The sequence below is a fragment of the Macaca mulatta genome, chromosome 1 (genome assembly GCF_049350105.2).
Source record: "Macaca mulatta isolate MMU2019108-1 chromosome 1, T2T-MMU8v2.0, whole genome shotgun sequence".
NCBI classification, from domain to species: Eukaryota; Metazoa; Chordata; class Mammalia; order Primates; family Cercopithecidae; genus Macaca; species Macaca mulatta.
Genome location: NC_133406.1, coordinates 127,242,855 through 127,256,217, shown reverse-complemented (window position 1 = coordinate 127,256,217; position 13,363 = coordinate 127,242,855). Strand labels below are relative to the sequence as shown.

The following is a 13,363-nucleotide window of genomic DNA, read 5'->3' as shown; positions in this document are numbered from 1 at the left end:
GACTCACTGCTTTAAGAATAAAGTCTATATTCCACTCTCAAATTTCTGATGTCACTATGGTTTTAGCTTAATGAACTTTTACCACAAAAGACTCTACAAGGGAGGTGAGCAAAATGAGTCCCTTGTCCTGCAACTACCACCATAAGAGGAAGTCAGGTGTTGGGAAACAAAATGAGATTAGTTATACTAATTGATCAAGTTATGGATTTCTTTGTACATCCAAGTTTTAGTTTATCAATGGTGGTCTTGCTAAATGACCTTTCTGATTGTCCCAGGAAACCTAACAAGATATTACTTCCTTCCCAAGGGGTTGCCTTGTAGAAAATCTAATTTATAATCTTTTTACCCTACCCACAGGTCTGACAGCCCTGCCATTTCCTAACTTCTGCTGTGTGGCCATCCACCTACCTTTGGGAACCTCCAATCAATACCCACAGAGTTGCTCTCATCCTGGGAACTCTCTCTTGCCTCTCCCCGTGGTTCATTCTCCAAGTCTGAATTATTTGGTCAAAAAAACCCCAAATGCTTCAGAAAACTCTCGCAAGCTTGTCATAGCTTTTGATGTTCCAGGCCACAGAAGAGCCCAGGTTGGTACATGGACCCTCCAAGTGTTTGTTTCCTCACCACTGTGAGTGACAAATATGCCTCTTTATCCTTAAAATTGTCCAGCCAGTAACTGTTGGAACACACTGACCTAAATCCACACATGCAAACACACCTTTCAAGGGCAAATGTTAATTCACAAAGACAATTGTAAAGCGTAAACTAAAGTTCACAAATGAGAGCTGCCTTTGAAGTGAATTCAGCCCACCGACATCTTTGATTAGCACCATGTGTTGTTGCTGTTTTAAATTTTTATTTGTTTGTTTAGACAGAGTTTCACTCTTGTTGCCCAGGCTGGAGTGCAATGGTATGACCTTGGCTCACCACAACCTCCGCCTCCTGGGTTCAAGCAATTCTCCTGCCTCAACCTCCTGAGTAGCTGGGATTACAGGCATGTGGCACCATCCCTGGCTAATTTTGTATTTTTAGTACAGACAGGGTTTTTCCATGTTGGTCAGGCTGGTCTCGAACTCCTGACCTCAGGTGATCCACCCACCTCGGCCTCCCAAGGTGCTGGGATTACAGATGTGAGCCACCATGCCCGGCCCTTAAAATTATTTTTAATGTCTTTAGAAGAGGCATGCAATTTTGGACGGGTGCAGTGGCTCATGACTGTAATCCCAGCACTTTGGGAGGCCGAGGCGGGTGGATCACCTGAGGTCAGGAGTTGGAGACCAGCCTGGGCCAACATGGTGAAACCCCATCTCTACTAAAAATACAAAAATTAGCTGGCCATGGCAGTGGGCACCTGTAATCCCAGCTACTCGGGAGGCTGAGGCAGGAGAATTGCTTAAACCCAGGAGGTGGAGGTTGCAGTGAGCCTAGATCGCACCATTGCACTGAGCCTAGATCGCACCATTGCACTGAAGCCTGGGTGACAAGAGCAAGACTCCATTTAAAAAAAAAAAAAAAAAAAGAAGAGCCATGCAATTTCCATTCCCCAGCCACCGCCGTCTCTACTCCTCCGTATTATATCTGATTGCTTCACCCATTTGTAGTACTAGCCTGTCCTCTGAAATAATTGGAGTTTCAGATCCCTGAATCTAAACCTGTAAGCAGGAAAATAGATATTTTCCTAATGCCCTATAATACATAAACATGTTTCCTTTTTCTCCTTCTGCTTTTATTTTTTTGAGATGGAGTCTCATTCTGTTGCCCAGGCTGGAGTGCAGTGGCGCAATTTTGGCTCACTGCAACCTCCACCTCCCAACTTCAAGTGATTCTTCTGCCTCAGCTTCCCAAGTAGCTGGGACTAGAGGCACCTGTCACCACACCCAGCTAATTTTGTATTTTTAGTAGAGGTGGAGTTTCACCATATTTGCCAGGCTGGTCTCGAACTCCCAACCTCAGGTGATCCACCCATCTCAGCCTCCCAAAGTGTTGGGATTACAGGTGTGAGCCACTGTGCCTGGCAAGAAGGAACATTTATGGGTGGTTGGGTGTAGTAGTTAAGAATGGTTCCACAGAGGCCAGGCACAGTGGCTCATGCCTGTAATCCCAACACTTTGGGGGGCCAAGGTAGGTGGATTGCCTGAGGCTGGGAGTTCGAGACCAGCCTGGACAACATGGTGAAACCCCGTTTCTACTACAAATACAAAAACTTTGCTGGGCGTGGTGGTGGGCACCTGTAATCCCAAACACTCGAGAGGCTGAGGCAGGAGAATCGCTTCAACCCAGCAGGGGGAGGTTGTAGTGAGCCGAGATTGCGCTATAGCACTCCAGCCAGGGCGAAAAGAGTAAAACTCCATCTCAAATAAATAAATAAATATGGAAAGGGGGATGGCTAGAACGAACTCTGCAGTGCTGGATCAGAATTGGAAATATGAATGTGAGCACATAGTTTTATAAATTGTGTGTGTGTGTGTGCATATGTGTGCATTTGTTTGTTTGTATTAGTGTGATAGTCTGTCCTCTGAAAGGGCCTACAAGCTATGATACTCCAGTACAAATTAGTACACCTAGAACCCAGATTGTTCTAAATACAATTCTCCCTAAAGGAACCAGGGTTTTCTTTTTTTTTTTTTTTTTTTTGAGACAGAGTCTCGCTCTTGTCACTCAGGCTGGAGTGCGATGCTTCAATCTTGGCTCGTTGCAACCTCTGCTTCCGGAGTTCAAGCAATTCTCCTGCCTCGGCCTCCCAAGTAGCTGGGATTACAGGCACCTGCAACCACGCCAGGCTAATTTTTGTATTTTTAGTAGAGTCTGGTTTCACCATGTTGGCCAGGCTGGTTTCAAACTCCTGACCTCAGGTGATCCACCTACCTCAGCCTCCCAAAGTGCTGGTATTACAGGCGTGAGCCACCATTGTGCCCGGCCAGGAACCAGGGCTTCTTTTTTTTTTTTTTTTGAGACAGAGTCTTGCTCTGTCGCCAAACTGGAGTGCAGTGGCATAATCTTGGCTCATTGCAGCCTCCACTTCCCAGTTTCAAGTGATTCTCCTGCCTCAGCCTCCCAAGTAGCTGGGACTACAGGCACCTGCCACCATGCCCAGCTAATTTTTGTATTTTTAGTAGAGACGGAGTTTCACCATGTTGGCCAGAATGGTATCGATCTCTTGACCTCATGACCTACCTGCCTCGGCCTCCCAAAGTGCTGGGATTACAGGTGTAAGCCACCGCACCTGGCCCTTTTTTTTTTTTTTTTTTTTTTTTTTTGAGACAGAGTTTCACTCTTATTGCCCAAGCTCTTGGTGCCCCGCAACTTCCGCCTCCTGGGTTCAAGCAATTCTCCTACCTCAGCCTACCGAGTAGCTGGGATTACAGGCATGCACCATCACACCCAGCTAATTTTGTATTTTTAGTAGAGACGGGGTTTCTCCATGTTGGTCAGGCTGGTCTTGAACTCCCGACCTCAGGTGATCCACCCCCTCCAGCCTCCCAAAATGCTGGGATAACAGGCGTGAGCCACTGCAACCAGCAGGGCTTCTTAAAGGAATTGCTGATTTCAGGGCTGGTGCTAGGAAGATACAAGATAAGACTGGACTATCTTATAACTGGAATGTCTTATTGTGCCATCAAGTTAGGAATCTCAAAAAATTTTGGGAACATGTCAAAAGGGCAGTTTGAAGAGACTCCCACTGTCCACATCGGGGCAATTTGAGGATCACAATAAATACTGTCAACAACCCATTCAATAAAATAGAAATCTGTGCATCCATTCTGGTATAAATAAATAGTCAAGCAAATCAGGGAGAAGAGAAAGTTTTTTCTTACAGTACAATGCCAGCTAAAAAATATAGAAGAAATGACAGAATAATAAAATCACCATTTGACAACCATCATAGTAATAATTGATTCTTTTAAGAATCATCAAATGATGCTAAAATTAGTGGTAAAAGTTTTGCGAGGAAGAGGATTTTTTCATTTTCATTTTAATTTTTATTTTTGAGACCAAGTTTCTCCCTTGTCACCCAGACTGGAGTGCAATGGTGTGATCTTGGCTCACTGCAACCTCCACCTGCCTGGTTCAAGTGATTCTCCTGCCTCAGGCTCCCAGGTAGCTGGGATTCTGGGATTACAGGTGCCCGCCACTATGCCCAGCTAATTTTTCTTGTATTTTTAGTAGAGATGGTGTTTCACCACGTTGGCCAGGCTGGTCTCGAACTCCTGACCTCAGGTGATCCACCCTCCTCAGCCTTCCAAAGTGCTGGGATTACAGGCATGAGCCACGGCGCCCGGCCAAAGGAAGAGGATATTTACATAGTCTCAGAGTATCTCCTCACAAGATATTTGTTAACTATTAAAGGAAAAATAAAGGACTGGGTGCAGTGGCTCATGCCTGTAATCTGAGCACTTTGGGAGGCTGAGGTGGGCAGATCATAAGGTCAGGAGTTCGAGACCAGCCTGGCCAACATGGTGAAACCCCATCTCTACTAAAAATACAAAAAAAAATTAGCTAGCGTGATGGTGGGCGCCTGTAATCCCAGCTACTTGGGAGGCTGAGGCAGAAGAATTGCTTGAACTCAGGAGGCATAGGTTGCAGTGAGCTGAGATCGCGCCACTGCACTCCTGCGTAGGTGACAGAGCAAGACTCTGTCGCGAAAAAAAGAAAAAAAAAAAAAAGGAAAAATAGTCCTTTTAAAGTGAAGAAACCTGGTAGACATCCCCTTAACCAAATAACCAGAGTTAACTTCAACAGTAATGGAACAAGTCAACTAATATTATGTACGGATCACAACATCACTTCTGTGCTATTCCTGCTAAGAATGCATAACCTGAATGTAATCATGAAGAAACATCAGAAAACCCAAGTTAGGGGACACTCCACAAAACAACTGGCCTATAACTCCTCAAGTATGTCAAGGTTGTGAAAGACAAAGTGTGGAAAATTCTATTCCAGATTAAAGGAGACTAAAAACACTTGACAACTGAACACAATGTATGACATAATTTATTTTACCACAACGGACATTATTGGACCATTTGAGCAAATTCAAATGAGGCCTGTAGGTTAGAAAATATTATTGAATCAATATTGATTTCTCAATTTTTATAATTGTGGTTATGAAAGAGAATATCCTTATTTTTAGAAAATACACACTGGCGGGACGTGGTGGATCACTTCTGTAATCCCAGCACTTTGGGAGGCCGAGGCGGGCAGATCACGAGGTCAGGAGTTTGAGACCAGCCTGGCCAACATGGTGAAATCCTGTCTCTACTAAAAATACAAAATTAGGAGGGCACAGTGGCATGTGCCTGTAGTCCTAGCTACTTGGGAGGCTGAGGCAGGAGAATAGCTGAAATCCGGGAGGCAGAGGTTGCAGTGAGCCAAGATCGTGCCACTGCACTCCAGCCTGGGCGACAGAGCAAAACTCTGTCTCAAAAAATAAAAAAACAAAGAAAAGAAAATATACACTGAAGTGCTTAAGGGAAAGGGGCATCATGTCTGTAACTTATTATCAAACAGAAACAAGTTCAGAAAAAAATTACACACATACACATGCACAGAAATACAGTGAGAGAGAGCAAGTATGCAGTAGATATTAGCCTAGGTTGCTAGGATAATTAAAGTTAACAAGCAATTAATTCATGACTAACATCAGAAACTTGGAGAATATGCCCCAATGCCCTTTTATCAAGTGCCCGGTGCCAATTTATCATTTAAGATAAGGTAGCAGTCCACATGGCAGAAAGACTTAAATGCCAGTAAGTCACTCTGTATGTCTGGGACATCTGTAGAACACTTTTTTTTTTTTTTTTTTTTGAAAACTCCTCTAGCAAAAAAAATTTAATTTTTTACTTTCTATTTTTTTGAGAGGGAGCCTCGCTCTGTTGCCCAGGCTGGAGTGCAGTGGCGCAATCTCGTCTCGCTGCAAGCTCCGCCTCCCGGATTCATGCCATTCTCCTGCCTCAGCCTCCCAGATAGCTGGGACTACAGGCGCTCGCCACCACGCCAGGCTACTTTGTATTTTTAGTAGAGATGGGGTTTCACCGTGTTAACCAGGATGGTCTTGATTTCCTGACCTCCGCCCACCTCAGCCTCCCAAAGTGCTGGGATTAGAGGCGTGAGCCACCGCGCCCAGCCGCACAAAAATTTTTAAACTTTCATCTTCACATTGGGTGATTGCGGTCATAAATTTCACACAATTATCCTGCTTGTATCATAGAATAATCCATTTTCTGATGAATAGTTTGAATCCAAATAAAGTCCAAACGTGTATAATGTAGAGTTAAAACATTTTAGACTCAAAGCTCAAAGCTAATTAAGAAACGGCATGGGCCACAGTTTGAACCACCACCAACTTGTCTTTGCTCTGTTATTTGTTTGCTGTCTTTGTCTGTTATTCCATATCACTTGCTGGAAGGAAGCAGCCATATTGAAATACAAATTTTGTTTGTTTCTTTTTTGAAAAAGGAAACAAATAGATGGTTTATTCTAAGAATGTACAGGAACTTATATTCTAAACGTCCATAAATGCATATTCTAGGGACTCTTATCATCTCAGAACCCTACTACAGATTCTCTTTAATCTTTTTAAACATCCTGTTACATAAATTGCAGCTGTATCTATAGCAGGAAGAACAATAAGATAATAATTGGTCAAGCATCAAAAGCACTTGGGTGGGTCTTCCACGAACCTTTAGTCTTCTCTCCCACCAACACCATGTTCTTAGATTTTTTTTTCCAACCACATTAATGTATTTTTTGTTTGTTTGTTTCTTCTTTTTCCTTTCCCCTGAGTCATTACTATGAATTTTTGCCAGGTCAAGAATTATTCTCAGGAACAAACCCCAAGTATTAAAAAAATCAAACAAACAGTACCTGAAGATAAGATGTACTCTTTCCAGGCCCACCCCCTCCCTTTGATTTATTTCTCTAGATTGAGTGGGTTTAATTGGAATTGCACGTCCTCAGCGTTTCGTGAAGGACAGATTTTCTTTTTTTTCTTTTTCTTTTTTTTTTTTTTTGAGACGGAGTCTTGCTCTGTCACCCAGGCTAGAGTGCAGTGGCGAGATCTCGGCTCACTGCACTGCTGCCTCCCAAGTTCAAGCGATTGTCCTGCCTCAGCCTCCAGGGTAGCTGGGACTACAGGAGCCTGCCACCATGCCTGGCTAATTTTTGTATTTTTAGTACAGTTGGAGTTTCAACATGTTGGCCAGGCTGGTCTTGAACCCCTGACCTCAGGTGATCCACCCACCTCAGCCTCCCAAAGTGCTGGGATTATAGGTGTGCACCACTGCGCCTGGCTCATGAAGGACAGATTTTCTATCTGACCTATGACGTGCTAGGAATTCCCTATTAACTTTCATGGGATGAATTTGGAATTGTCCTTACCACTCAGTATTTACTAAGTAAGAAATCACACAAACTGTCTTATGCAGGCTGTGAATCTAATGTGTGTATACATATAGCAAGCATTTCTTGATGATAAAATGTTAGAGTTGTGGCCGGGCACAGTGGCTCATGCCTGTAATTCCAGCACTTTGGAAGACCCAGGCAGGTGAATCACTTGAGGTCAGGAGTTCAAGACCAGCCTGGCCAATATGGTGAAACTCCGTCTCTACTAAAAATACAAAAATTAGCCAGGTGTGGTAGTACATGCCTGTAGTCACAGCTACTCAGGAGGCTGAAGCAGGAGAATGGCTAGAACCCAGGAGACGGAGGTTGTGGTGAGCCGAGATTGTGCCACTGAACTACAGCCTGGGTGATAGAGCGAGATTCTGTCTCAAAAAAAAAAAAGTTAGAGTTAGGAAGCATTTTAGAGGTCATTCAACTTGACGTCTTTTCCATAACTTTTTTTGTCAAATGGTTGCAAGCCAAAAACTCGGTTGTTATAACAAGGAGTTCCATATGGTGTTGGGCAACTCAATGTATTGCTGGACAGCTCTCATCATAACTCTTGCTTCTTCCTGTGGTTCTTTGGAGCCTCACAGAATATATCTACCTCTCTTCCATATGACAACTCTTCACACACTGGTAGCTGCTAATTTGTGCCAATTAAGCTATCACCAGGTCTCATAATGATTTTTCAGATCAAATTGGGTAACGCATGAACATCCAAAAGTTAATGTTTAACTCTGGAAGGTAAGATTATGGTTATGTTTTTACTTTCTTGTTTATATGTAAATTCTAAGTTTCACAATAAATATTTACTTTAATAGTGAAAACATTTGGCGGGGCACAGTGGTTCACGCCTGTAATCCCAGCACTTTGGGAAGCCAAGGTGGGCGGATCACCAGGTCAGGGGTTCGAGACCAGCCTGGCCAACAAGGCAAAACTCCGTTTCTACTAAAAATATGAAAATTAGCCAAGCGTGGTGGTGGGTGCCTGTAGTCCCAGCTACTTGGGAGGCTGAGGCGGGAGAATCGCTTAAATCCAGGAGGCAGAGGTTGCAGTGGGCCGAGCTCATGCCACTGCACTCCAGCCTGGGCAACAAAGCAAGACTCTATCTCAAAATAATAATAAGAAGAAGATGAAGAACATTTTTATTGAGTTTATTCTAGATGCCAGTTCCTTTTAAAAAAGGAAACAAATAGATGGTTTGTTTTAATTACTCTATAATAACCCTGAGGTATAGGCACTGTAATTATCCCCATTGTACAGATGAGGAAACTGCGGCATAGAGGGATTAAGTAATTTTCCCAAGGCCACACAGCTAAGTGGCTGATATAATATTGGAACCCAGGTTTTCCTGATCTTTAAGTATTCCTCTTTTTTTTTTTCTCTTTGAGACAAGGTCTCACTTCGTCCACCCAGGCCGGAGTGCAGTGGTGTGATCACTGCACACTGCAGCCTAGATCTCAAGTAGTCCTCCCACTTCAGCTTCCCAAGCAGATGGGACCACAGGCACGAGCTACCATACCCAGATAATTTTTTTTTTCTGTTTTAGAGATGGGGTCTCCCTATGTTGCCCAGGCTGCTATCAAACTCCTGGGCTCAAAGGATCCTCCCACTTCAGCCTTCCAAAGTGTTGGAGCCACCGTTCCTGGCCAGCCTCCCAAAGTGTTGGAGCCAGCTTCCTAAGGTGTGAGCCACCGTGCCTGGCTGACCATTCCTCTTATAAGAAAAACAATTTATTTTGGCAGCAACAAGCAGGGCGTTATTTGTTTTTAATGTGGTGTCCAGAAATTAATATAATATGCTAGATTTTATGTGAACAGCATAAAGCACACTGGGATTATTACATCCTTTGATTTGGTGACAGTATAATATATCAATGTTCCTAAGACTGCATTTGATTTTTCACCTGTAATACAAGATTACCGGCTCATATAGAGATTACAAAAAAATCCTCTGGTTCTTTATTTTTTTTCTTTCTCCCTTGACTCTACCATCCCCCTTCCTCATCTGCTACCCCATGAGCTCTTCCCTCCACTCCCATAACCAATTTATCAATCTAGTTGTTAACATTTTTCTCTATGCTCATATAATCACACATAGACAAATACAAATGCACACATATTCAATGCAGATTTTTTTTTGTCATTTAAAAAGTGACTACTTTTTGCCTCTTTTACTCAAAACATTTTTGTGTGTAAAATCCCTCTAAGTCAACTGGTAGAGTACAAATGCATTCCTTTTCATGGATGTTCCAAAATGTGAATGTACTGTAATTTTTACAACCATCACTCTATAGATGGACATCCATAGTATTTACAATTTGTGTGTGTGTGTTGCCACTTAAAATGTTGCAACAGATGTCCTTGTACATATGTCCTATAGTGTTTTTACTCCAATAGTTTTATTGAAACTAATGGTTTTTTTCAGAGGATAGATTCCCAGAACTGTAATTGCTGGGTCAAAGGGTACATGTATTTTTATTTATTTTATTTTACTTTTTGAGACCAAGTCTTACTCACTCTATCGCCCAGGCTGGAGTGCAGTTCCACAATCTTGGCTCACTGCAACCTCTGCCTCCTGGGTTTAAGTGATTCTCCTGCCTGAGTAGCTGGGATTACAGGCATGTGCTATCACACCTGGCTAATTTTTGTATTTTTAGTAGAGACAGAGTTTCACCATGTTGGTCAGGCTGGTCTCAAACTCCTGACCTCGGGTGATCCTCCCTCCTTGGCCTCCCAAAGTGCTGAGATTACAGGCGTGAGCCACTGTGCCTGGCCAAAGGGTGTATGTATTTTTAAAATAATAGTTGTTGCCAGACTGCTTTCCAAAAAGGTTGTAACACTTCATATTTCAGTAGCAGCACATGAAAATACCCCTTGCCCCCCCTTCCCTATAGCAATAGGTGTTATAGTGTATTCAGTAGCCATTCTAATAAAAACTGTGAAATAAAATCAAAAGAAACTACTTCAACATAATAAAGACTATTTACCCCAAATGAAAAGCAACTCTGATACTAACTGGCAAAATGTTAAAATTCTTTTATTCAAAATCAGGAACTACACATGAGTTTTTAGTTAAATAAATCTCCCAAGTCTATTTCACGCTTAACTTTAAAATTAACATATAAGGGGCCAGGCGCGGTGGCACAAGCCTGTAATCCCAGCACTTTGGGAGGCCGAAACGGGTGGATCACGAGGTCAGGAGATCGAGACCATCCTGGCTAACACGGTGAAACCGTGAAACCCTGTCTCTACTGAAAAATACAAAAAACTAGCCGGGCGATGTGGCGGGCGCCTGTAGTCCCAGCTACTCGGGAGGCTGAGGCAGGAGAACGGCGTGAACCCAGGAGGCGGAGCTTGCAGTGAGCTGAGAGCGGCCACTGCACTCCAGCCTGGGCCACAGAGCGAGACTCTGTCTCAAAAAAAAAAAAAAATTATAATAGGCCAGGCACCCGTGGCTCACGCCTGTAATCCCAGCACTTTAGGAGGCCCAGGTGGGCAGATCACCTGAGGTCAGGAGTTCGAGACCAGCCTAGCCAATATGGTGAAACCTTGTCTCTACTAAAAATACAAAATTAGCCGGGCATGGTGGCACATGCCTGTAATCACAGCTACTTGGGAGGCTGAAGCAAGACGATCACTTGAACCTGGGAGGTGGAGGTTGCAGTGAGCTGAGATCACACCATGGCACTCCAGCCTGGGCAATAAGAGCAAAACTCCATCTAAAAAAAAAAATTAACATATACTACACATATAAAATGTGCACAAATCCTAAGTGCACACATCAGTGATCAATGAATTTTTGCACAGTAAACATATTTATATAACTACCACACAGGTCAAGAAAGTTATTACTAGCACTTCAGAAGCCTACCTCATGCCCCCTTCCTCCTTCCTATAGAGAACCAGTCCTGACTTTTAATACCACTGAATAGGTTTGCCTGGATTGGAAACATACATACATGTGGCATCATGTAATCTATACTCTTTTTGTGTGTGTTTGGTTTATTTATTTCAACATTATCTTCGTGAAGTTTCTTCACGTTTCTGATAGCAGTAGTTCACTCACTTTCATTGCTGAACAATAGTTCATCGCTTGAATAATATACCACAATTCATTGTCCATTCTGTTGTTGATGAACTTTCAGGTCTTTCTGAAGCTGAAACCCATCATCCAATATTTTAGCCATCAATACTCCCAGCTTTGTGTCATCAGAAATTTGGATGGTCACAACATTTGTGATACAAATCATTGACTTTTAACTGTTTGACAGGACCAGACAGACTTTTATCAGCCAACTAGAGATCTCCCTTCTGGTTAACCTTAATACTAGTAAATATTATTTGGACAAAATTCAGTTAGCTAAAACTAGCTATCTGTAGTATCATTCAATGTACCTTTCTGTATTTCAGAGGCCGAGATAGGAGAATCACTTGAAGCCAGGAGTTTGAGACCAGCCTGGACAACATAGTGAAACCTCATCTCCACAAAACAGGTGTTGTGATACATGACTGTAGTCTTAGCTACTTGGGAGGCTGTGGCAGGAGAATCACTTGAGCCCAGGAGTTTGAGGCTACAGTGAGCTATGATCATATCTCTACATTCCAGCCTGGGCAACAGAGCAAGATTGCATCTTTAAAAAAAAAAAAACACAGGCCGGACACAGTGACTCATGCCTGTAATCCCAGCACTTTGGGAGGCCAAGGCGGGCGGATCACAAGTTCAGGAGTTTGAGACCAGCCTGGCCAATGTGGTGAAACCCTGTCTCTACTAAAAATACAAAAAAAAAATTAGCCGGTCTTGGTGGTGCATGGCTGTAATCCCAGCTACTCGGGAGGGTGAGGCAGAAGAATTGATTGAACTCGGGAGGCGGAGGTTGCAGTGAGCCAAGATCGTGCCACTGCACCCCAGCCTGGGTGACAGAGCGAGACTCCGTCTCAACCAACAAACAAACTTAAAAAACCATAAATATTTGTGGAGGTCTACTGTGTTCTAGGTACTGAGTGGGGTTACAGCTGTGGAAAAAACAGACCACACCCAGACTCTCATGAAATTTACATTCTAATTGATGAGATAGATGGAAATAAAAATTCAGATCATTTTATGAGGAAAGTGAAATGGAACAACACTAAATAGAATAATGAGGAGGAAAGCACACAACTTCAGAAGGCACTAGCCATGTGAAGACTGGGAGTATACCATTCCAGGCAAGGGGAACAGCCAAGCGCAAAGTCCTTGAGGAAGGGATGGACTTAAAGAAAAAAGGAGGGCAGTGTACCTAGAGCAAAATGTGAACAAAGGCAAGTAGAGGAAAGGTAGACAGAAACTAGATTATGTAAGGTCTTGAAATTATTTTATTTACTCTCTTATTTTTTTAGAGATGGGGTCTCCCTCTGTCACCTGGGCTAGGGTACAGTGGCTATTCACAGGAGCAATCATAGCACACTGTGGCCCGGAACTCTGAAGCTCAAACAATCCTCACCCCTCAGCTTCCCAACAGCTGAGACTATAGACTCACACAACGTGCCTGGCAAGCCCTTTTATTCTAAATGCAGTGGTGAGATGGACAAGAGATGTACCATCCATATCCTCCTCTAAGGAAGGACTTGATGTCCAGATGTGAAGACTGTAGTCACCAAACAACTCTTTCAGGATCTGCCCCAGACACAGAGAGCCTCACTGCTTAAGGATATACCCTTCTTGGAGCAGACCACTTCTAGAGACTAAGTGAGCAGGGTTATATTAAGCCCCAGCTATTTTAACCGAAAAATTCTGACGGATAATACTCTTTTCAGAGCTCCTTGATAGGTTGGCCAAGGCTATTTTTGGTCTGCATCACTGATTTATTCCTCAGTCCAACTCAGATTTCTCTTTCTTCCTTGTCATAGATGTTAAACCTTAATAACATGTTGAATCCCAAACTCCACCTCTGCATCTGTGACAAACTCAACCTGTGACAAATGGGAAGCCATTGAAGAAT

General features: G+C 43.2%; 1 long non-coding RNA gene across 1 annotated transcript in view; it reads left to right on the top strand.

Annotated features, from left to right (window-relative positions):
* Positions 1–13,147, top strand: part of LOC107000324 (uncharacterized) — a 72,958-nt gene extending 59,811 nt beyond the window's left edge. Inside the window, exons 3-4 of the long non-coding RNA XR_001447383.3 lie at positions 358–587; positions 11,796–13,147. This is a non-coding gene — a long non-coding RNA (uncharacterized LOC107000324). The remainder of the gene's footprint in view (positions 1–357; positions 588–11,795) is intronic.
* Positions 13,148–13,363: the final 216 nt, after the last annotated feature.